This window comes from Lissotriton vulgaris, chromosome 4_1 (genome assembly GCF_964263255.1).
Source record: "Lissotriton vulgaris chromosome 4_1, aLisVul1.2, whole genome shotgun sequence".
Taxonomy (NCBI): Eukaryota; Metazoa; Chordata; class Amphibia; order Caudata; family Salamandridae; genus Lissotriton; species Lissotriton vulgaris.
The window spans coordinates 1,640,198,936-1,640,218,233 of NC_141691.1; the positions used below are offsets into that span (position 1 = coordinate 1,640,198,936).

General features: G+C 40.6%; 1 protein-coding gene across 1 annotated transcript in view; it reads left to right on the forward strand.

Moving 5' to 3' along the window:
- Nucleotides 1–19,298, forward strand: part of LOC147724345 (uncharacterized) — a 2,209,372-nt gene that overhangs the window by 221,340 nt on the left and 1,968,734 nt on the right. The gene's annotated exons all lie outside the window — the stretch shown is intronic.

Below are 19,298 nucleotides of genomic sequence, written 5' to 3' on the forward strand. Positions count from 1 at the left end.
TTGATCTTGCTGTCCAAATAAACAATTTTCGTGGCTTGAAGTTACCCCGTGTCAGCCCACTTTTCAAGCTGACTAGGGGCCAATACCGAGGTCCAGTCCTCGGCGGCACCTCTCTCCCGGTCCGTTTTGTCGGTTCAACACTTGGGTTCCGTTTGGGAGAGCGTTGGCGCTCTTGTGGCGGTGCGTTTGCTCTTCGGCAGAACCAAGCCGATATGAATGTTCAAACCATCTTTCCTCATCGAAAGAAGCTGAGTCGCACACGTGACTTCATTATATAACCATTTTAATTAAAGAGGAACAGCATGATTCGGGACTTTACTGACGCGTTTCGTTTCACCTGGAAACTTTTTCAAAGTGGTGTCCTGCACCTAAGAACCAGTCCGTGGGTTCCACAGTTCAATTGATGTTTTTGCTACATTTCCTTCGATGGAATTTCAATACGGAAAACATTCCCCTTTGATGTTGCATTATGGAGCCTGTGGTTCCGACGGCTGTTTAATGTTTTAAAACCCTCCAGTGGGCGGTGAATTGATCTTGCTGTCCAAATAAACAATTTTCGTGGCTTGAAGTTACCCCGTGTCAGCCCACTTTTCAAGCTGACTAGGGGCCAATACCGAGGTCCAGTCCTCGGCGGCACCTCTCTCCCGGTCCGTTTTGTCGGTTCAACACTTGGGTTCCGTTTGGGAGAGCGTTGGCGCTCTTGTGGCGGTGCGTTTGCTCTTCGGCAGAACCAAGCCGATATGAATGTTCAAACCATCTTTCCTCATCGAAAGAAGCTGAGTCGCACACGTGACTTCATTATATAACCATTTTAATTAAAGAGGAACAGCATGATTCGGGACTTTACTGACGCGTTTCGTTTCACCTGGAAACTTTTTCAAAGTGGTGTCCTGCACCTAAGAACCAGTCCGTGGGTTCCACAGTTCAATTGATGTTTTTGCTACATTTCCTTCGATGGAATTTCAATACGGAAAACATTCCCCTTTGATGTTGCATTATGGAGCCTGTGGTTCCGACGGCTGTTTAATGTTTTAAAACCCTCCAGTGGGCGGTGAATTGATCTTGCTGTCCAAATAAACAATTTTCGTGGCTTGAAGTTACCCCGTGTCAGCCCACTTTTCAAGCTGACTAGGGGCCAATACCGAGGTCCAGTCCTCGGCGGCACCTCTCTCCCGGTCCGTTTTGTCGGTTCAACACTTGGGTTCCGTTTGGGAGAGCGTTGGCGCTCTTGTGGCGGTGCGTTTGCTCTTCGGCAGAACCAAGCCGATATGAATGTTCAAACCATCTTTCCTCATCGAAAGAAGCTGAGTCGCACACGTGACTTCATTATATAACCATTTTAATTAAAGAGGAACAGCATGATTCGGGACTTTACTGACGCGTTTCGTTTCACCTGGAAACTTTTTCAAAGTGGTGTCCTGCACCTAAGAACCAGTCCGTGGGTTCCACAGTTCAATTGATGTTTTTGCTACATTTCCTTCGATGGAATTTCAATACGGAAAACATTCCCCTTTGATGTTGCATTATGGAGCCTGTGGTTCCGACGGCTGTTTAATGTTTTAAAACCCTCCAGTGGGCGGTGAATTGATCTTGCTGTCCATATATATATATATATTACCTACTGGCGGTCGCCAGTAGGTATATATAGTTAGGATTTTTTCTCTATGGGATTTTTGAAAATTCTAGGTCTAATAACTTTGGCGTTTGTGGACGGAATTGGCTGAAATTTTCAGGAAAATGGAACATTTTGTTTCTGAGCAGCCCCTGACAATTTGGGGGGGTTTCATCAAGGGGGGGCCGAGAAAAAAGGGGGGTCCCAAAACACGTTTTTCCCATGTTAATTTCCATAGGGCGGTTGGCCTCACTTTTAGCTCGAACGGCTGAATGGATTTGCACGAAACTTGGCAAAATTGTAGGGACTGTTAGCCCGATGTGCCTTTGCTAGGTCTCAATATATGTGCTCCAGTGGATTTTGAGTAATTTAGGTTCAAAAAAAGATATATATCTGGGCGGAGCCTAACCACACATCTGATCTGATTGGCTGTCAGCACTTCATCCAAGAAGTGTTGGCAGCCATCTTGGGACCAATATACATGATAGCACCTCATTAAAAAGCATTGTAGTTAAAAGAGGGTTTTAGGACTTTAGTTACATTATAAATCATTTGTTGATGGTACCATACTCATTTTAGGAATTGTGGTGTGTTCTAAGGTGATTTTACCATGTGAAAAAACCTTCTGCTGTGATATCATGAATCATGTTTGAAAGAAAACTAATATCTCATGATTTTCCCACAGTGGTTTGGAAGGGGATCTATAAGCTAAACTGAAAGCATATTTTCTGTAAATTCACATTATCTTTCTCAGTCATGTGAAAATAAAGTCTGACATTCTCAGTAAAACATGTACATCCAATAAGGACAGAGACTGTCAGTTGATTCCTTTGTGTTCTACTGCAGCCTCCTAGAGTGTTCTAAAGAACAACTAGAGCGCTAACAGTCCTACTTATTACAAAGGTATGGCACACCTGAAGCCATCTTGATTGGAATAAAGTGGTAACTCTTAAAACATTTAATTTAAAAAGAAACAACATGAGGGGGTATATTTTGCCATAGAAAGTATGATTAGTGCAGCAGAATGAAAAATTAGGGCACATTTTGAGTGACTTCTCAAATCCTTTTCTATTTCATTAAAACATTCTGACATGCAGTCTCCCAAAATGGCCACCAGAGACAAAAGAGCCCAAATGTAGCCCAAATATCACCCAGATGTAGCCCAAGTATAGCCCAATGACAGAATGTCCCAGAGTGTTCTAAAGAACAACTAGAGCGCTAACAGTCCTACTTATTACAAAGGTATGGCACACCTGAAGCCATCTTGATTGGAATAAAGTGGTAACTCTTAAAACATTTAATTTAAAAAGAAACAACATGAGGGGGTATATTTTGCCATAGAAAGTATGATTAGTGCTGCAGAATGAAAAATTAGGGCACATTTTGAGTGACTTCTCAAATCCTTTTCTATTTCATTAAAACATTCTGACATGCAGTCTCCCAAAATGGCCACCAGAGACAAAAGAGCCCAAATGTAGCCCAAATATCACCCAGATGTAGCCCAAGTATAGCCCAATGACAGAATGTCCCAGAGTGTTCTAAAGAACAACTAGAGCGCTAACAGTCCTACTTATTACAAAGGTATAGCACACCTGGAGCCATCGTGATGGGAATAAAGTGGTAACTCTTAAAACATTTAATTTAAAAAGGAACAAAATGAGGGGGTATATTATGCAATAGAAGGTATTATTAGTGCTGCAGAAAGAAAAATTAGGGCACATTTTGAGTGACTTTTCAAATCCTCTTCTATTTCATTAAAAAATTCTGACATGCAGTCTCCCAAAATGGCCACCAGAGACAAAAGAGCCCAAATGTAGCCCAAATATCACCCAGATGTAGCCCAAGTATAGCCCAATGACAGAATGTCCCAGAGTGTTCTAAAGAACAACTAGAGCGCTAACAGTCCTACTTATTACAAAGGTATGGCACACCTGAAGCCATCTTGATTGGAATAAAGTGGTAACTCTTAAAACATTTAATTTAAAAAGGAACAAAATGAGGGGGTATATTTTGCCATATGAATTATGATTAGTGCTGCAGAAAGAAAAATTAGGGCACATTTTGAGTGACTTCTCAAACCCTCTTCAATTTCATTAAAAAATTCTGACATACAGTCTCCCAAGATGGCCACCAGAGACAAAAGAGCCTAAATGTAGCCCAAATATCACCCAGATGTACCCCAAGTATAGCCCAATGACAGAATGTCCCAGAGTGTTCTAAAGAACAACTAGAGCGCTAACAGTCTTACTTATGACAAAAGTATGGCACACCAGAAGCCATCTTGATTGGAATAAAGTGGTAAGTCTGAAAACACTCAATTTAAAAAGGAACAACATGAGGGGGTTAATGTTGCCATAGAAAGTATGATTAGTGCTTCAGAAAGAAAAATTAGGGATCATTTTGAGTGACTTCTCAAATCCTCTTCTATTTCATTAAAGAAATTCTGACATGCAGACTGAAACATGCACTTTGAATACCAGCAGCAGACGTCCCTGGTGAGCAGTAGCTTTACTACAGTGATCTAATGTGCAACTAGAGTGCTAACATTCAGAATTTATGGCAAATGTGTGACACATCTGAATGCCTTCTTGATGGAACCAAAGTAAACAAGCATTGAAAATGCAATAGATCTCGCCCTCGTTTAAGTTAAAGCCATTCTGTTTGTAATGAGGTGGCTTTTTAGCTTTGCTGTTATTAGTGTTTTTTCAACTTTCATGTAAATAACATGCATCTGTATGCATATAAGTATATGTATGCATGCATTTATGTTTGTATTTATATAGATATACAGATGATATATGTTTATATATGTATGTATATATATATATTCACTGAAAAAACCATAGGCTATAGACCATATATAGTTAGGAATTAGCATTTACAAAACCTTGAAAATTCACTGAAAAAACCATAGGTTATAGACCATATATAGTTAGGAATTAGCATTTACAAAACCTTGAAAATTCACTGAAAAAACCATAGGTTATAGACCATATATAGTTAGGAATTCGCATTTACAAAACCTTATTTTACTCACACAAAACCATTGAAATTCCATATATAGTTAGTTGCACTAACTATATATCGCGCACCCGCAATCCACTGCTGATGATGTCACATATTACATCATTCATGACATGGTCAGTGACATCACTGATGACATCACTGATGACATCTCAAATGACATCACTGATGACATCGCTGATGACAACATCCAGTGACTGTATGTTTCTGTAAAGTTAAAATATGTCTTACATATTGAAGAATGAGTGGATGTATAAGTGTCTGGATGAAGGATTTAGTAGGTGCATGACTGACTGTATGAGTGAGTGATTAAATGTGTCTCACTGAGTGCATGGGTTAGTGACTAAACTGCCTTAATTTGTGCATCATTATGTCTGTTGTTCTGTAAACTGTTGCATGTGTTGATAAGTAGCTATATGAGTAACTATATGGGTTATTGATTGGTTGCCCAAGTATTTGTATGGGAGACTGAGTGTGTGTGTGGGTGGCTGGGAGGTGTATGACTCTGTGCATAGATGTGTGAGCAGTTGATTCACTAGATGTATGGCTTCAAAAGTGCATGTGGAAACAGCTGTATGGGCGGTTGACTGTGTGCATGAGTGTATTGGTGAGTGAATGGATATCTCAGTGCTATATGTCAAAGTAAGTACATATGTAAAACACAGTACATGTGAGAGTTGACATATATAAATAACTGTGCATAAGAGCCAGTGAATGTGTGAGTGGCTGTATGGATCATTGTGAACTTGTATCAGGGATTGTATAAGAGAGTAAATATGTGTTAGTATACGTTTGAATAAGTAAAGTTTGTATAACTGTATAGTTGAGGAAATGGAGGTGTGATTGATTCTTTGCATGACTGACTAGGTGTGTGAGTAACTCCATGGATGAGTGACAGTCTGTGAGTGTCTGTTTACACTGATTGTATCTAAGGTTATATTAGAGTCTGAAGAGGTTCATCGTATTATCACATGAATGATATCATCAGTGATGTGATCAGTAATGTCAAATGAGATGTCATCAGTGATGTCATCAGTGATGTCATTTGAGATGTCATCAGTGATGTCATTTGAGATGTCATCAGTGATGCCATCAGTGATGTCACTGACCATGTCATGAATGATGTAATATGTGACATCATCAGCAGTGGATTGCGGGTGCGCGATATATAGTTAGTGCAACTAACTATATATGGAATTTCAATGGTTTTGTGTGAGTAAAATAAGGTTTTGTAAATGCGAATTCCTAACTATATATGGTCTATAACCTATGGTTTTTTCAGTGAATATATATATATATATAGATATATATATATATCTATCTATCTATATATATATATATATATATATATATATATATATATATATATATATATATATATATATATATATATATATATATATATATATATATATATATATATATATGCAGCACAAGCCCCAATGTCAAATGGCATGTTTTCTAAACATCCCTGCACCCTGTGGCAGGCACCTCAGGTGCCTGCCACATGGTACATGGATGTTTGTGGGGCAACTGTGGTGCCCCCTCGCCTCATAGCGGAGGTCACAGAGGGACAAGGGCCCTGATAGGGCCCCCCGAAGTCTGTTTCTTACAGCCTTTCAATGGTGGTCGGACCGCCATTGAAAGGATGTCAGAAAGGGCCAATGTAATCCCTACGGTGGTGCCTGAGCAGGCACCAACCTCATTGTTGGGAGAACATTCTACCATGGGCCCGTTGGAACCACAGTGGTTGGTTCCTCACACATGTGGTCAGACCGACTGCATTGTAATCTGGTGGTCTCGCCGCTGCTTCAGATGTCAGTGGGACTTACAGTGATATGCCGTCTGTGTCAGTCCTACTGACATCATTATGAGCCTCTGTTGTGAAAAAGCAAAGGGGAGAGGAGGTTGGGAATGGCTGAAATGGAACATTGCTGATTTGTGGTTGTTTTCAAGTAACAAAGGTGAAAAAAGCACAACTAGCATGCTTTGAGATGAAAAGAACATGTGAGAGAGAAAAGTGTTGTGGTACCACTGCACCTGCTTCAACAATGAAGGTTACTCCCTTGGAAATGGGGAGCAAACACAAAGGACGGGAGAAGAGTATGTAGATGGGTGAAATGAAGCAGAAGAGTGAGGCTAATAGCCTTGTCTGCTGTATGGTCCCACTGCAGTTGCTGCACAAAAGGAAGCTATGGGCAAGGAAGTATAGCTGCACTGACTATAGACAGGAGGGGACAGAGAGGCGTTCATAGGGAGCTGTGCAGCGAAGAAGGGTGACAGCTGCTTGTAGTGTTTCTATAGCACAGGAATGAAAGAGAACCGTTTGTGGTTAAGAACAGATTAAAGTACAGAAAGTACAGAGCAGTGGGGTAGACACTAGGTGATGGCCTAAGTGCCAGGAAGGAAACTGGCTTCTTGGGTGCTTATAACATTTGAAATGAAGAATTAACTTGTGGGCAATTGGTCCCTGAAGCCACTGTGTCCTGGTACCACTGCACCTGCTGCATGAATGAAAAGAACGCATATGGAAGAGCAGATATAAATGGCAGGGACAGAAGAGGTGCCATAGAAGATCAGTAATGGGGATGGTTGTTGTTTCAGTAGAATATTTCCATATAGTTTTCAGATGAAAATACCAGCAGCCACCACATCATTAATACAAAGGAATGGAGCATCATGGCCAGCATGTCAATGGCTGCAGTGCAAGTTAGGAAATGTGCAGCTATGTTTCTGAGAGAGAAGTGAAATAAAGCATTTGTTTTGGTGTACAGTGGGACTGCACCTACTGCACATCATAAAGTTGAGGCCCAGTAAGTGTAGTTGTGTAGGGCAGGGACAGAAAAGGAAGACTTGGAGGCGTTTATGGGTGGAGGCAACAATATACCTTGATTAGTTGGGTTTTTAAGTAAAGAAGAAGGTTTAAACAAGCATAGTTTACTGGAAGGGCCTAAAGGATGGAGTGTAATTCGTACAGAGCAGAATTCCATAAATGCTGAAAGTAAACTCCAGGAAGACAGGCAGCCTATGAGTGATAAGACAATGTAAGCAGAGGCAGTGACGGCAAAAAGGGGTAAAAGGATTTGAAAAGGGCTGTGGAACTTTAAAGTGGAACAGAAGAGGGAAAGGCCCATGGGGGCTTAGAGAATAATGAGTGGGCTTCTGGTTATTTACAAGTAGCAGAACATTACAAATCACAACTCGTGCAGATCGTGATGAAAAACACACTGAAGAGAGACTTCTGTCCCGGAGCCACTGCACCTGCTAGAATAACAGAAGCTACAACCCTGGAAATGAGGGAGTAAAGGATAGGAATGGGTGAGAGACATATGTAAAAACAAAGCAACAATCTGGGTTGAATGGGTTTGTGTAGGCAGGGCTATGTGCACCGCACCTGCTGCACAAATGGAAGCTACAGTTTAATAAGTACAGTTCTATGTTCTATGACATAAGTATAAATGTGATTAATAAAAATCATTGCAGTTAATACATCTTCACAATCACATAATATATAAAAACAGAAAACTCCGTACTGCAAATATTATTAACAATTGTACCATGACATCACTTACATCATTGATGACATCACAGATTACATAATCCAAGCTTCTTTTGTGTACATTACTCTATAAACTAGTGTAGCATTAGAGACCTGCAAGTAAGTACAAAATAGCTCTGAATAATATAACGCATCATTAATGCCATCCCAAATACGACTGCCGTAGGTGTAGCAAGCTGTGTTACTTGGCTGTACGGCATTACAACGTGGGCTTTTACACCGTGTGCCGTTACAATGCTGTTTTTACAACGCAAATCGTTACAACGACTTGCACTGTAAGGGCTGGATAGTGGAATAGTTACATTTTCTATTCCAACTCCAGCCCACGTTACAGTAGGGAAGGTGTTGGAATAGAAAATTAACTATTCCCTATCCAATAGAGCCCTCCAGCGCAAGTCGTCGCAACGACTTGCGTTGTAAAGGCAGCGTGGTAATAGCAGCGCGGGGTAATGCCCGCGTTGTTAAGGATGTATCCCGTGTTACTTGCAACATTGACCCTATACGATACACTTCACAGGTAGCCTAGTTCACATTGACAATCAACCCTAGATATATGAGAAATCCTCATTGTACATAGTGTTCAATATTTATACATCTGTTCAGAGAAAGCAAAGTTCCTCAAGCTACTCAAAGTCTGTTTCACAATGAATGTCCTATTGACAGCTTTTATCTGTATCAAACCCTTCACAGTCACCAAATCTTTATTGAGAACTGAATTTCATATGAGTGGAAAACACTGGGTAATGTAAACAGTCTTTACTCTATGGAGAGTGTTTACTCTGTACCACACTGTTGGCAGACAGTGAAACCCAGAGCGTCCGCCTCCCCCCTTCCGATCCGAAGCCTCCAAGATCATCTGTGGCGCACCCAAAGGATCATCCCTCAGTCCGAACCTGTTCAGACACATAGCTGATCTTCTCCCTCACCAAAGACCCTCGCACAGCCAAAACCAACCTCCACGAGAGAATGAAAGCCGTCGCTGAATGGATGAATGGATGAAGAACAGCCGTCTGAAACTGAACTCTGACATGACGGAGGTCGCCATCCTTGGCTCCACTCCATCAGCCTGGGATGACTCCTAGTGGCCGACTGCCCTGGGTGCAGCACCGACACCTACCGACCACGCACACAACCTGGGATTCATCCTCGACTCTCCATGACCAAGGAAGTCAACGCCATCTCATTCTCCTGCTTCAACACTCTCCGCATGCTCCAAAAGATCTACAGGTGGATCCCCACCTACACATGAAAAACGGTCACCCAGGCCCTCGTCAGCAGCAGGCTGGACTACGGAAACGTCCTCTAAGCGGGAGCCCCGGCCAAACTACTGAAACGACTGCAACGCATACAGAACGCTTCTGCACGCCTGATCCTCAGCATCCCTCGCCACAGCCACATCACACCCCACCTGAGAGACCTGCACTGGCTTCCCGTCAGCAAGAGGATCACCTTTAAGCTCATCACCCACGCACAAAAGGCACTCCACAACACCGGAAAACCTACCTCAACAGACGACTTACCTTCTACACCCCAAATCGCCAGCTCCCTTCCACAAACCTCGCCCTCGCCACCGTCCCTTGCATCCGAAGAATGACCACCAGTGACAGATCATTCTCCGACCTCACCGCCAAGTCCTGGAACGCCCTCCCCATCCTCCTGCGGCAGACCAAAGACCTTCTGACCTTCAGGAGGCTACTCAAGACCTGGCTGTTCGAGCAGTAGCAGCAACCCCCCACAGTGGCTTGAGACCCTTATGGGTGAGTAGTGCACTCTGCAAATGCTTGATTGATTGATGAGATATTCACCACAGAGCATTGAAAATTATCTACCAAGAACAGTGTACACTCTATGCAATACTTGACCAAAAAGACACTATTCACAGAAAATGACCAAGTTTTGAAGGTGCTAAATATCATGCTACCTGCAGCCTTCATACTATGGTGAAACATTTATAAATAGTTTACATTTTGAAGCAAAAGAAGCACATGTAGATAGGTTAGTACCTGATGCACACAGTCTTCTATGTTGTGTAGAAATTGTCAAGCTGCGACGATTCTGTCTAATAACTCAAGACTGCTTACAATATTTAGTATCTATTAGGTGGAATTTTTACGCTCTTGGATACTTTTTCTGAAGAACCAAAAAACTTTTTGTGGAACATACTGGGCAAATCTTTACATCAGTGGGGGGTTGGATCACTTGTCCTGCCAACCTGGATTACTCAGGTATTCGGTACGTCCCTCTGTAAAAAACCCTCATACACTCGAGATGGAATCATGGGTAGCGGTATATCTTGATTCTCCGCTGAATTTATCGAGTGTCTGCATAATCACAGGGTTGTTTGGTATGCAGCCTCCGCCCGGAGGTAGTCATCCAAGGTTGTGTGCAGTAGTGTCCAGTGATTAGTGAAAGTGGTGAATTTAAAATAACTCGAAGAGCCAGAGCGTGAATTTTATTATTCTGGATTCGAGCCAGTGAAGTTGAAAATATCGTTGGTATGCGTTTCTGAGAATTATTAGGGTTCTCTTCGCTACCTATTTTCGTGAGTTAAAAGGTCGACATGTTTCAGCCCTTATTCGTCAAAGTGATCGTCGGGCTTTCTTCAGGACCAGGTGAGGAGGTGAGAAGGGATCTTTTATGTCCCCTTCCTTATGAGGTCAATTTTTGTGCCTGTAGAAAAAGGAGGTTATCAGTTTAAGGGAGGGTGTTATACGGGGCGTTTACTATATACATTAATTCACCTATCTGTTCTGTGCTTGAGGTAAATTATTCATAAAATTCTTTAATTACCAATCATAGCTTCGCCATAATCCTGTCTTGGGTAACCACATACCCAAAATTTGCCAAAAAATTCACAATACTTTATGTCACAGAATTGTCCTGTCATCAACCCTCATTCAGAAATGAAGTTTCTCATGGCTACTCACCAACATAAATTTCACGGGATTCTATTCTTATACCCCTATTGAATGTTATCATTCTCCACTAAGACTTCTTTAACTCTACTTTTTGCTTTGCATCTGAGTTTTCATATTAAGTTGCATATTCTAAACATTTCTCAAAATTAGTTTCATTGCTTGCTCAAAATAGGTTTCTGTGATATTCTCCTGAAACGGTTATATGCCCCAAACATAAGGTGCGCTCTCAATCGCATGCTCGTAACATACCTCCGCACGTGTTAATACGTGCTTCCGCGGGTGCCTTGGGAGTCTGTGGGGAGGTCTTATCTAAAATTTAAGAAAATAGGAGGCAGGGATTGTTAAGGTTGAGCGGGGATAGCGGTACTTATCTGTTTTCTCCGGAGCAATTCCCGCGTTCTACCTGTAGATCCTCCTTAGCGCCTTGTGCTGACTCTGCCGTCCAGGACCCGGTAGTGTTACCTAGTTCCCGGCACTCTTTTATTCTGTTTGTCCTTCCAAGTGGATATAGTGGAAAGACTATCATCATAGTATTGATACATTGTGTCTGTTTATTTATCGTAAAAAATACGAACGCGTTTGTTTATTTTTCGCTACTTTTCATTTTGCGAAGGGGCAATCTGTATTCTATTTTCATGAGTATTTATTGTGTATTGGGTAATATTTTACGAAGGGGCAAACTACTTATGTGGGCATTATTTGTTGCGCTAGTTGATTAATGAAACATTTTTGGCGACATTTATTCTTTTTGCTCTTCATAATTAATTTAGGTTAACCAATGAATCAGTCACAACTCCTTGGAGTTTTTCATTGGGAATAGCTGCTTGTAGTGGATGGATGTTAAAGCAATATAGGGTATCTGTTGTTTTTTTTAAAATTAGTGAGTGCTCATCATCTATTAATGCTAGCCCATGGGACGCTGTCATTTAGACCTTGACATCCGTGCCCAGTCGATGTACCCACCTTTGCTCTTTCTCGAACAATATGCGTTCCGCATTGTGGTCCTTGGTCTGTAATGTCTCTAGGGTCAGCCACTGTAGATCATCTACTGTATGGCCTTTTTCCAAGTAATGTGTTGCCATTTTTGTTGTCTCCTTCTTACATCTAACGTTGCTGCGAAGTTCGCTGATTCTTGTTTTTGCCTTACGGCACGTCATCCCAATGTAAATTTTACTGGAGGGACATGTAATCATATAAATTATATGACTCGTATTGCAGTTTGTGTGGCTTCGTATAGTCCATTTAAAATTTGGTAAAAGTTGTAATTCTTTTGTCGGTCTCGTAAGTGGGCAGACCGAACATGAGCCACATGGGAAATGTCCCACAATCGGTGGTAAATTCCACAGTGTAGTTTCTCTTGGGAGGGCAGCAGGTTTTGGTCTTGTATGGACTAGTTGGTCTTTTAAATTCCCAGTTCGCTTATTAGCGAAACGTGGTTTTGGCCACGATATATTTGCAGATGTAAGTATTCGCCAATGCTTGTTTATAATTATCTTCACTTGATTTGCTATTGGGCTATATGTGGTGACACATGTTAGGAGATCTTCTTGTGGAGGTTTTTCCGTATTCTCTAAAAGGCCCTCTCGATTCTGGTTTCTTGCTCTCTTATTGCACTTATTGATAACTCTTTCTGGGTAGTCTCGTGCTTTTAGTTTTGTACAAAGATCTTTTGCTTGTAATTTATAATCCTCCGTCTTGCTACGATTTCTACGTAATCGTAAGAATTGACTATAGGGAAGGTTTTCCCTTAATGGGCGCGGATGGTAACTGTTAAAGGACAGAAGACTGTTTTTTGAAGTTGGTTTGAAAAAGGTTTTTGTGTACAATTGATTGTTTTCTACGAATATAGTGATGTCTAGAAAGTCTATACTCTTCTTGTCTGCTGTATAGGTGAATTTCAGCCATTCATCTTGTGTATTTAGCCATGTGTGGAAATTCACGAAGCTTTCAATATCACCTTCCCAGACTAAAAGAATATCATCAATGAAACGCTTCCAAAAATGGATTTGATGTTGAAAGGGATTTTGTTGGGCATTGATGATCTGTTTCTCCAAATTGCTCACGTAAAGCCCAGCCACACTAGGGGCGAAAGAACTGCCCATAGATGTACCATGTTGTTGTCTATACATGGTGTTCTCATATTTGAAAAAGTTTTCAGTTAATGCTAGATTACAGCATTCCAGGACAAAGTGTCGTGGGGTTTTATAGTTCCACTCTTTTTCGAACAGTACATTCTCCAAGGTTTCCAAGGTTTTTCGTTGTGGCAAACTAGTATATAGACTTTCCACGTCCAATCCTATCAGAATCATTGTGTCTTCTGAATAGGTTACTTGGGTCAGCTGGTTAAGTAGATCCCTCGTATCTTTTAGATATGTTGGCGTCTGTTGTACTAGTGGTTTCAAATATTCGTCTGCAAATTGGGACAGCGGTTCCAGTACAGACCCAATGCCAGAAACGATGGGTCTGCCTGGAGGAGGTTGACGTGCTTTATGAATTTTTGGAAGAGAGTAGAAATATGGGGTTCTTGGGGCTTTTGTAGTTAGGAATTCTCCTTCCTTTTTAGAGATCCAGTTTTTAACTACAGCTTCATCAATCATGAGGGAGATGGTTCTCTGTAACCTCGGTGTTGGGTCAGTTGTTATAATCTCATAGTATCGTTGATCCGAGAGGAGGTCGAGGCATTGTTTATTGTAACCGTCCTTACTCAACAGGACTATACCTCCCCCCTTGTCCGCCGGTTTGATCACAATTGTTTCGTCTTTCTTTAGTGTGTTTAGGGCTAGTCTTTCCTCTCTGGTCATATTCTGAAAGGGTTTGGTAGTTTCTTTGCTCAAAGTGTCTAATTCTTTCATAACAGCTTGTTCAAATGTACCGATTTCTATCGGTACCTGGGAATTTAGTGGGCAGAATTTGGATTTTGGACGTAGTTTGGTATCTCCGTCACTTGTTTGGGGCATCTGGTTGGAGAAGAAAGCTTTGAGTTTCAGTTTACGACAAAATTCTGATACTTCAAATTTGGTTTTAAAGATGTCAACTGTTGGTGTTGGTAGATATCCTAAACCTTTGTTTAGGATGTTTGTCTCTTCTTGTGAGAGTACACGATCTGTAAGGTTTACGACGAGGGAGCTGTGCTCGGTCCTGCCTTTGCTTTTGTCACGCTCCTAGTTTGGTACTGGCGTGATTGGTCCGACCATGTCACTCCTCTGCGCCGTTGTCTCTGTGGTGCGCGGCCTCCCCCTAAAAAAGGAATCCGTTGGTTGAAGTTCAATCCATTTCGTGGTTGGTATTATTGGGGATTCATCATCGGGGGGCCCGGAAAGTACGGGTTCATCCACCCTTGAAAGTGAGGGTTAAATGTCTGGAATGGGGACGGACTCATTTGGTGTTGGGGCCACATATTGCGTCCTCTTTGGTTGCCTCTGAAGCTCTGATTCCCTCTTCTGCCCATGTTGTGATACTCATCGCCACTTGAATCACTGTCTTCTCCTGATGAGTTATTATTTGAACCATAGTTTGAAGCATTATCATTTGTCCTGTAATCTTTGCTACTATGACATCACTATATTCGTAGAAAACAATCAATTGCACACAAAAACTTTTTTCAAACTAACTTCAAAAAACAGTCTTCTGTCCTTTAACAGTTACCATCCGCGCCCATTAAGGGAAAACCTTCCCTATAGTCAATTCTTACGATTACGTAGAAATTGTAGCAAGACGGAGTTACTCTTCAGTACAAAGATTTATAACTAGGGCTCCAGGTTTTATGGTATTATGGTATTTCTTTTTGGAGAATTTCCATCTGTATTTATCCATATTTATTTTTTGTTTATGTTTTGGGTATTATTCTGTATTTATTTTCGGTTTTGTGAACAGATGATGTGATAATTAGTATATATCCGCACTAATACGTTGAGGCTGTCAGACTTTAGCACATTACAAAGGCAAAATAATAAACTCACAATAAAAATTATAAAATGTGCATAATAATGCAAACACATTGTAATGATGTAGTTACACTGGGAAGTTGATAAGAAGAAGTTTATTCTTGACAACGAAGTATCCACAGAGATAACGTCCTACCCACAGGGAGCCAGTGGCAATTGACCTGTGAGAGTTCTAGAGCAAACCCAAGTCAAACAAAACTCTATAATGGAAGTAGATGACACGCAGGTCATTATACACATATTGAAATATTCAGTAATTTAAGCAAATCTCATTGAGCTTTGCTAATCCCCATGCTGCCAATAGGTATATCTATTGTCTATTCTGCAAATATGTACAGTTATTGTCAAGTTATTGGCCTGAAAGTCAATAACCTTAGCATGGAGGGTCATTCAAAAAAAGCCAATTTTTCTGTCTGCATTCATCTGCATAAATCAGGAAAAATGTTTTTTACATGATGTATAACGTGTTCAATACCTCTACAAACAAATGATGCATTAGAAGCACAAGCATTTTGTAAACACATACACACATTAACTGGACAAAGACTGTACAAAATTAGCTAGAAAAGTAATATAAAAGATAATTGCCACTATGTAAAGTATAAACAAACTAACACACTTATTGGATGATGCCTTCAGTGATGTCATCAATGACATCTTTTCACTTGTACAAAACCAGAGAAATTCAGCAATTATAATTACCTGAACTAAATATAAATTGCACGCCTTATGACCTAACATATTACATCATCATGAATTGGTCAGTGACATCACTGATGACATCTCAAATTACATCACTGATGACATCATGCAGTGATTGTGTCTTCTAAGTGTTTAAGTAATAAACATGTATACTAAGTTACTCCAAACGTTAAATTAGTATAATTTTTGTACTACTATTGAGTGATACCTTTTCTAACATATATTGTTGAGTGGCAGTGTGACTCGATATATCCATGTGTGAGTGGGTGAGTGGCTGTATGGGTGTGTGAGTGGGTGTGTCAGTGGCTGTATGAGTGTATAAGTAGGTGTGTGAGACGCTGCATGGGTGAGTGAGTGGCTCTATTGGTGAGTGAGTGGGTGAGTCAGTGGTGTATGAGTGAGTGAGTGGCTATATAGGTGGATGAGAGGGTGTGTGACTGACTGTATGGGTGAGTGAGTGGGTGTCTTAATGGCTCTACGAGTGAGTGGGTGTTGAAGTGGTTGTATCGGTGAGTGAGGGGATGTTTGAGTGGGTATCTGGATTACTTAGTTGGCGTGCAAAGGGCTGTATTGGTGAGTGAGTGTGTTTTTGTAAGTGGCTGTACGGGTGAGTGAGTGGGTGTGTGGGTGGTTATATAGATGTGTGAATGGGTATGTAAGTGGCTGGTATGTGTGAGCGGTTTTATGGATTAGTGAGTGGCTGATTGGAGGAGTAAGTCACAGTCTGCTCATTTCAATTGACCAGAATTCTTTCATCCTACATACATTTGTAAACATACCACCCATATCTTTGATCTCCTTCAGATCAGCAAGCCCAATATTGCCTAAATAGGCTGATATCAAGCAACTTGGGGTGTGCACACCGCATACTGCCTCAAAAGGTTCCCGTTCCACAGTTTTGAGATTCCCTCAATATGGGAATATTTCCTTCTGATCAACAAGCCCCTTGTACCTCATTGGGCTAATAGGTCACACCTTGTGGTCTACAAACTGCAAACTTATCAAGAAGGCTACTGTTACTCAGCTTCATGATTCCAATAAAGCCCCAATGGGCATAGTTCAAATGTTCATTATTTTCACTCATGTCCCTAGCAAAGACAAGTTAAATACAGTGTATTTTTAGATGGGTTTGACTTTAAGTGTTAGAGACCTGATATCATGATGTTGAAGGAATACAACCGGCCATTTTTTTTTTCTTCCTGGTGAGGTAAAGTTTTTGACAGAGATGTTAATCATTTTCCCCACTGGTCAGTGGCTACTTGATGGGGGACTGTAGGATAGAAAGTAGCCAGGGAAAGGAACAAGAAACACAATTCAAGGCAGGCTAGAGCTAGGGATGTGTGGGTATAGTATAGGAAATTAAGCATTTAAGGCATTGGACTAGACATCTATGAACTCTCTGACACCTTTGTGTGCCTCCCCATCTCTTCGTCAACATGGCCAAGTCTTCCCACTGTTCTGGGCTCTAATAGCAAGCAAGATCTCAAAAGAACGAAGGAGTAGCTAAAAGCTTTAATTTCGAAATTGTAAAGTCACCAAGTTTATTAAGACTATTAAGTCTCCTTTGGCCAGCCGTCTCCGCATCAATAGATAGTTCAGCCAAAGAAGAAACTGCACCTTTGCAGGCTCTCATTTACGCCCTGCCTTGTTGTTCTGAAGCACTTGGGGGGTTTTGCTAAGCAAAATCTTAGTTAAAAAGCTAAGTCTTACCAGCATACTCGCAGGAGTGCTGAAAATCTCACAATGAATTATCGAGAAAACTGGTGTTGAATGTAGCAATGGTTGCATTCTGCCTTTGTGCACTGGTTCCACCCATTAGAGGAGAAGAATCGTTACCAACTCTTGATAAATAACCAAAACAGGAGTGTGAAATGGAACTGTGAATCAGGTTAGGGGCCTAGATAAGGAGGAAAGCCACATACTATGGCACATGGTCAGGGATTAGACAACAGAGTAAACTAATAACAATAGGTATTGCCCACTAAATAAGCATTCAGTTTGACTACCGACACCCCAACATAATGCACTGGATTCTAATGACAGGTGTTACACTCTCAAAGCAACCAGCATAATGAACTGGATTCGAAAGACAGGTGTCACACTCTAAATGCAACCAGCATAATGCACTTGATTCCAAAGACAGGTGTTACACTCTCAAAGCAACCAGCATGATGCACTGGATTATAAAGACAGGTGTTACACTCTCAAAGAAAGTTCTATTCATTGAATACTGGAAAATGCATACTTTACAATTTCAGAGTGCATTTGTAAAGTATAGCGTGTTATCAATTTGACTTTTAACCTGTTTCAATGTTTTAATTATTGTAGGTAAGCGCATATTGCTAGAAAAAGAACATAACAGGAAAATATTTAGATCGTCCACTTACCCACTTTTGATGCAATAAGAAGAGCAAAGTGTGTCTTTTTCAAAATGCCCACACAATTTTTGAGCCTAGTCCTATGTTTGACCACTTTGGCCTTCATTTTAAATACCCTGTAAAAAATCAATGAATATTTTGTTAACCGATAACTACAGTTCGAAAGTCACTAATAAGATTCTGAAGGTATAATATTAGCTGCATTTGTTTTTCAAATTGTCATTGCTGAAAAGTATCCCAAAAAATTCTCCCACCATTTCTTTGCTGTTTCTTGCAGCAATTGCTTTTTCTTTACCAATAGTGAGTACTAGGCTTGCATTTATGTTTTACATGATTCAGAGACAAAACGAAGGAAATAACCATTGGTCAATTGCCAATATATTGTGTTATTAATCCTAGAATACAATCATGATCACTATCGATTGTTTGAGAAAAATAACATCGGGTTTTAAGTAATTTAACACATTTTCAAGGCAATTAAGAAAATGAAAGTGGAAGGTGACCTTGTTTTACTTGTTTAAATCTTTACTAGCTCCTTTTGTTGACCTGCCTATCTGAATACTAAACATGGAGAAAAAAGACTTTTTAATAGTCGTGTAAAACATACCTCATAAAATGAGAACATTTATTTTCATTGAAGACACATACTAATTTTTTTATGGTGAGATCCATTAAACATTGATACATCCAACCTCTGATTGACCCTTCAGAGTTGTCACACGAAGGGACAGCTGAAGATTTATAGCACAATATAAAATTAGGCGTATGGAGGAAGCCTGCGAGTAAATGACCTTTGCAGGCACGCGACTGCAGCAGAATCTCTCTTGTGTCATGGAGTACAACATGATTTTAAAAATGTATTAAAAAAACACAGCTTCAAAAATGTAAAACGGAATTAAAAGTTTTCTATTCGCAGCAGAATAGAGCAGACTGGATACGTTAGTGTAGGCATAAGTATTAAACCTACAAATGATTTTGAATAATGTGTTATCTTTGAATTGTAATAATATTGATTAGAAATATTTTCCATTTGTTATTCGAAAATTAATGTTTTTTTTTTTTAAATGTGCACCTCTCCAGCATGCTGCCAGCCGCTTTAATGAAGCGTCAGAATGTTGCCGTAAATCTAGAAAATTCACATTACTCACGTGCTTTCTCCCC